The following is a 7,428-nucleotide window of genomic DNA, read 5'->3' on the forward strand; positions in this document are numbered from 1 at the left end:
CAGAGTGTGGAGATCGTTTCACTCCCTCCTAGGTGTGGCCGTCAGCCTGACTACCGGATACCATCCACAATCGAACGGGCAGACGGACAGGAAGGTGCAGGAGATTGGCCGCTTCCTCCGTACCTTCTGTCATGACCACCAGGACTCTTGGAACCAGTTCCTGGGTTGTGCCGAGTACGCCCAAAACTCTCTCCGGCAGTCGACTACAGGACTCACACTGTTCCAGTGCGTACTCGGCTACCAACCCCCACTGTTTCCCTGGACCGGGGAACCCTCCAACGTTCCGGTAGTGGATTACTGGTTCCGAGAGAGCGAGAGGGTCTGGGACTCAGCACACCATCAGCTGCTACAAGCCCTGCGCAGACGCAGGATGGTAGCCGACCTTTGACGCTCCAACACTCCGGTCTTCCAGCCTGGTCAGATGGTTTGGCTGTCCACCCGGGATATCAGACTGCGTCTGCCTTACAGAAAGCTGAATCCCAGGTTCATTGGCCCATTCCCCATCATCAAGCAGGTCAACCCAGTCACCTACCAACTCCAACTGCCACAAGGGTATCGCATTCACCCCACTTTCCACGTGTCACTGCTTAAAGCTCACCATCCTTTTGTTCTTCCCACAGGACCTGACGTGGCTCCCGCCGAACCCCCCCTTCCACTCATCCTGGAGGACGGAGCTGAGAATGAGGTTCATGAGATCTTGGACTCCCGGCGTTGTGGTGGTCAGTTTGAATATTTAGTGGACTGGGAAGGATACGGCCCCGAGGAACGCTCCTGCGTCCCAAGAAACAACATCCTGGATCCCAGCTTACTTTAAACTTTCCACGACAGTCACCCTGATAAACCGGCACCGCGAGGAAGAGGACGACCACCACGGCGTCGGGGTCCTCGGCCCTCTGGAGCAGGCCGTGGAGGAGGGGGTACTGTCACAGACACGTCAGGTTCCAACATCACCCAATCACAACGCACGCCATCTCCAGAGTACTGATCACCGCCACCTGCACCTCATCACCTCACTCATCAACAGCACCATAAAAGGGCACACACACACAGCACTCCATGTCCGGTCTCGTTCGCATATACTTCCTGTAATGCTTACCTCAAGGACTCCTCTTCGTATACTCAACTGTCTCCAGCGTGTCTCCTTCCCTCTGTGTGCCTCGTCTGCTCTGTGGGTGTGTTCCAGTCAGCTCCAACTAACTCCAGCGATCTCAAAGTTCCAAAGTATCTCTACCTGCAACAGAAAAGACAGTACCTATTCCTCATACTACCAGTCTAACATCATCTGCATCCAGTTTACTCACCTGTCTGATATCTCATGCTCTACTGTGGTCAATAAACATCCAATACCTGTTTACATCTGTGTCTGCCTCCTGTGTACCGTAACACATGTACAGCTATTTATAAAAGGCTTACTAATATCTGTTAGATGGAGGGACAATGTTGAATTAACTATTTACTAATGATTCCTAGTGTGAGTTATAAAGTGTTACTGAAGATGTTAATATACAAATATTGATAGAATTAAACTTAACATGTTTATTTATAATACAGCACTTTCAAAGCATGGTTCTTTATGGATTCTGTTTTGCACCAAAAAGATGTCTTTAAGATTCAGGAATATATTTTGGAAATGTATTATAGGTGCAGAACAGCCAGCTGATGGAGACACATGTTCAAATCCTCTTTCACACACAGTTTATTTCATTGTAGAAATGAAGATGTTTATCTCTGTCTCTCTACCATAAATAATTTCACTATCAACATGCAAAGTGATGAATTTGAATTCTACCTGCAGTTGCACTGCCCGTTATATCACTGTAATTCCAATTATCTTGATACTGGTAGACTGTTTAATTTACCTAGATGAGTTATATAGATGTTCAATACTCTCCTTGTACTACACAGTATTATCACAAAGTGTGTTTAAACAAAACTGGTTTTATGGTCATTGTAGGAGCTTATAAAGTAGCCCCTAGTGAAAAAAAAAGTATACTAAGTATACTTGCAACAGGACTAATTATTAGTATATTTAAAGTGTGTTAATGATTAGTTCATTTAAAGTGTGCTATTTTGAAACAACTAATTTTGTACTAAGTATATTTAAGTTGAAATTAAGTAGTATTAAAATACAACTTTAAGTATATTTAGTATACTTATGTGTGCTGAATTGAAACAACTTCAAGTATACTTAGTCCCTACACAGACATATACTTAAAGTGTACTAATTACATGCTTGATTAGTGATATTAAAGTGTACTTAATTTGTGTTATAAGTATACTTTGTGTTAAAAAGTATATTTTTTGTTATAATATACGTTGTATAAGTATACTTTATTTCTGTTATGAGTACACTTTATTTGTGATTTAAGTACATTACAAAATAATTACGAGTGTCTTCAGAAAACACAAGCAATATAAACTGCTCAGTACCTTTGGCTTATTCCAAATATTAAACATTACACACTTTGCAGTTAATAACAATACACTTTGTTATTACTTATACTTTGTATAATATAGTCAACATTTGAAGCGGATCAAAACCTTTAATCAAAGTTGTCCTAACTTTTTTGATCCACTTCAGATGTTGACTACTGTACTTTGCATTACATAATCTCACACAATACAGTTGTATGTGACCATGGTGACCCTCTATACACATACAAATTACACATTATATTCCATTTTCTGATGAGCTTCTCATTGTGTCTGATGGCACAATGATGACCGCAGAGACTATAATTTAATATATATAATTTTGGTAATATACCAAAGAGATAAGACAGCATGTTCAACTCTTTATTCACGTTTACAATAGTCTGTCTAAATCCTACATTGAACCAATACTATTGTTGAACAGTAAATGAGGATTAGCAGCAGGGAACTGTATCAGAATGGCATGTCGATATTGTTTTCGGTAAGTTACATAGTCAAGCATAAAACACTATATGAATTAATATCGTACAGAATACGGGCCGATTTGACCAATCATATGAATGTTTTGGTGCTGCATACAAACGTGCGCCATAAACCACCACACAAAAACTCAAAAAGGAGATATCAAGCCGAAATATCGCTCTCCGTTTGTTAAAGAAAATAAAATAAAGTTTGTTAACTGGTAGACTACAACTCACCTCCCAATAGCAGCACTTTTCTCCAGTTCTTTCAGGATCGCGTAGGCCATTAGATTAGCCGGTTGTCGTCGCCATCACGGTCAGGCTGCGATGTCACTTGATTGAACTGGTCAGAATCCCCAAGATTGAGCGATGTTCGGTGTTTAATTAAATAAATTATACATTGCGACATTATACTTTACCTGAGTGACTGATCGAGGGGGATTCAGACGAGGACCGTGACGTCAGCAGCTCTGATTTGTTGAAGGCAGTGAGCAACAAAATCTGATTGGTCACAGACCAAGTTGAAGAGACATTTGAAATCGATAAGTTTAACCACTCGACATATTTTTTCGCATAGACTGTACAAAAAAGATGGACGACGCGACGCCGCTTCCTTCCATTGTATTGAACTGAAGCCAAAATGGGCCGAATAATGGGCGCTGACACGTTACACAATACCTCAAAAAAAAAAAAAAAAAAAAAAAAGTTTGGAGTCTGGGCATGCGCAGAAGGAATCGTCAGTGGAGCCGGAGGCGGAGTCGCGATATAAAACTTCCGCCCAGACGACTGCGTCATCATTCATGTATTTTAAATAGACTATAAAAATACACAATTTAAAAGTCTACCTATAAAATAATAGGCTATTCTGTTTCTAGAGCAATCATATTTTTGAAACAGCAAATTCAGTAGATAAAATCAATATAATATGCCACTAGAAACAACTCTAAATCGTCAGAAACGGTCCTGCTATTTTAAATCAGGAGATCGATTGCTGTAATTAGAGTAAGCTATCATTTTGTCCTGCTAATTATTATTTTATACCCATAAAAATAATAAGTAACTGCCAGATAACGATCACCTGCTTTTTCCCGACATGGTTAACATTAGGTGTGTTATCTTAACTAATAACATTTATTAATTAGCTTATAACGCCCACATTTAATGTTACAGAAAAAGGTTAAGTGATCCGTCAGATCCTGTAGGTCGGTTAATACAGTTTACGGCTGAACAACTCATTTTGTTGGTGTTAAGTAACAAAGAAATCGAAAATTAACAGTTAGTTAATACATCTTCAATCTCCCCTCGAAGCTCCGACAGTCCTCAGACAAGCTGTCAATCAACTTCGAATCATGACGACACGCCCCGTTTTTATAGCATCAAATTGCTAGCTAAAATCTAAATCATCACAAAAACGAACAATTGAATATATATCAGCGTGATAACAACTAGCTTAAATGACCAAAACCATATTTCAGAAAGTTTTATTTGAAGCAGAATTTATTTTTATGTTTTCATTGAAGTCTCATTTGACTGCATTGAGCGGGCGGGGTTTATGACCTGTACTGCATCCAGCCTCCAGGGGGCGATCAAAGAGCCCGCAGCTTCACTTTTCAGGACGTATGAGACACACCCGTTTTTTCGCATTACTTGCTGCTGGTGTGTTGTTTAATATAGATTTGTGTGTACGATTGTAAAATGATTCTGCCAGTGTAAACTTAATAAACATTTACACATATTTGGAAATTGTATAGGCTACACTGCATATTAAATGGGCTTTTAATGCATTCATACTGAAATAAATAAGCACAAGTAATATAATGAATTCCAAGGATGAAGAAGTAAACTTAAAAAAAATACTCAAATTTAATATTAGATACACTACAACTTCAGTATATTAAATAATGTATTTTTTAAATATACTTTCAGTGCATTGATACAATGATCATTTTTAGTTCACTGTAAAAATATACCTCAAATATATTTTTATAAAGTGCAAATAAATACACTTAAAAAATAAACTGAACTAACACTTCAAGTATATTTTTCTAAAATATATTTTTTACTATTATACTAAAGTACAATTATTTTAAAGTGTGTTAAAAGTTGCATTGTGAAAATATGATACTAATATACTTTTTATATATTTATTGATAGTACATTTTTTGTTAGTATATTTGCAGTGTACTATAGAAAAAGGGAATATATTTAAAATACAATAAAGTATACTTTTTTTCACTAGGGGCTGGCAGTTACAATGACATTTGAAAGAGCTGAAATAACATTCTAAAAAATGCTGGGTTAAAAACAACCCAAGTTGTGTTGAAAATGGACAAACACAGGAATTGGGCTGTTTTAACCCAGCGGTTAGGTTAAATGTTTGTCTAACCTGCTGTGTAGTTTTATTTTAAACCCAACTGTTGTTTAAAAATTACTGTATTTCTTGCTTTAAATGAACACAAAACATGTTGGAAATTAACATTTATTAATGTTGAATAAATTAAGATTTATTAGTAAGTTTAATGAAACATTTATAAATGATAAACATTTATCATATTGCTTATTAATGTCACATGTCTGTTTGTTTTGGACTCTGATTTTCATTGGTTCCTTTGTTCAGTTTCCTGCCTCTCCTTATTTGTCATGGTCACCTTAATTATGATTATTAGCCTAATTACCAGCTGTGTTTGTTTAATTAGCCTCGTTAGCTCCACTGTTTCCTTTGTATTTAATCCCTTCTGTTCTTTGTCTTGCGTTGATGTTGTTTGATGCTGTTTTTTTCTCCTGTTCGTGTGGTTTAATGAATTAAATTCTCATTAAGGATTTCCTCCATCGTGCACTTCAGCTATACACGTAAAAATTAATAAATGTTTATCTATGTTTATCTATTGATTATTATTGTTTCCTCTAGTAAATTGTCTGATTTTTAATTTCCAACCTATTTCTTGTTCATTTTAACCCAACCATAAAGTCACTTTTAAGCAATAGATGAGTTCAATAAAAGTGATGGGCAGATCGAGGCTTCGTGAAACACTGAAGCAGCTGAATCAAATGTGCCGTAATGATTCGAGGCTTCGAAACAATCTGACACCCGTCTCCACGGTGACCCCTAGTGGTCAGAACAGTGTAAATGTAACAAAACTCAGGCCAATCATGCATTAAAAATACCCTTTTACAAATATATTGCAAAAGTCTTATTTAAGGTAAAAATCAATAAAATGCAACTAACTAATCTAATAAGATTAAATATATAGTGCCATGGCTCAAGCTAAACAGGCAAATACGAGATTAATAACTACCATTATACATTTTAATTATTATAATATCTAATTAAAACATCTACAAATGTATAAAACTGATCAGAGATCAGGTAAAACCATAGGGTAAAGCAAGGCCATAGTGAATCTACATGATTCATGGGTTCACTTTATCATCGCCCTCTACCGGTGAGCCATTGAAATTTCGAACTATTTTGAAATGTTTCGAAACAGTGATGACGTAATGAAGCCTCGTTTACTAAAATCACGTGACTTTGGCAGTTTGATACCGTTTGATACACGCTCCGAATCACTGGTTCGAAACAAAAGCTTCGGAGCTTAATGAAAAGTGTTTCAAAATCGGCCATCACTAGTTATTTTTAACCCAGCATTAGAGTGATCCGTGAAAAAGAAAAAAAATCAAGCTTCTTTAATTCTGCTATGACCAGGTACTGTAATAACCCAACTAGCCGAAAGGGGTCAGGATTGGTAGTTGTTTCGGCGGTAGCGTGGCCGAGCGGTCTAAGGCGCTGGATTAAGGCTCCAGTCTCTTCGGGGGCGTGGGTTCGAATCCCACCGCTGCCAAATTGTTTTCATTCATACACACATGAACTGCAATGAATTGAATTACACTGCATTACATGAAAACCTCATGATGGACACACTCTGTTCTCATTGATTTACACTGCTGTTTTCATTTTGTCAGTCAGGTGTTTTGATTGTGGACTGACTAATATAATATTCATCAAAACAAACTATCATTCCAAATAGACCCAATGACTGACCACTCAAACTATTACCACAACAATAACTAATTAAATGTAAGTGAGATGTATTTTATTTTTTAAGTTACTAAATTAGTATTTATGTTATTAAACTTCTACACTGTTTTTGTTTGTTTTTATTTAAATCTAGTTTTAGTTTGTTATTTAGTTTTATCAGTTATTTACTTTATATATTCGAATCAAATGTATTTATTTTAATATTTTTTTATTTTATCAAATGTATTAGCAAATTTATTATTTCTTCAAATAAAATATTTATTTTATTTATTTTAATTTGTATCCATTTAATCAAATGTTTTATTTTTATTTAAATAAAACAATTATCAAATTATTTTAATTAAATACCATTATCCATTGTTTCTTTAAATCAAATTTCATTTTAATCAATTTATTAATTTATTACTTTGATTTAAATCGCGTTTTAGTTATTTAGTTTTATACATTTTAATTTTATACAATTAAAAAAAATATTTTAATATTTTTTCTTTTTAATCA

General features: G+C 36.0%; 1 non-coding gene across 1 annotated transcript; it reads left to right on the plus strand.

The window, feature by feature from the left end:
• Positions 1-6,651: 6,651 nt before the first annotated feature.
• trnal-aag (transfer RNA leucine (anticodon AAG)) lies at positions 6,652-6,733 on the plus strand. The gene has a single exon. It is a non-coding gene; the product is annotated as a tRNA-Leu (tRNA).
• The last annotated feature ends 695 nt before the right edge of the window (positions 6,734-7,428 follow it).

Source organism: Chanodichthys erythropterus, chromosome 1, assembly GCF_024489055.1.
Source record: "Chanodichthys erythropterus isolate Z2021 chromosome 1, ASM2448905v1, whole genome shotgun sequence".
In the NCBI taxonomy this organism is placed as follows: domain Eukaryota; kingdom Metazoa; phylum Chordata; class Actinopteri; order Cypriniformes; family Xenocyprididae; genus Chanodichthys; species Chanodichthys erythropterus.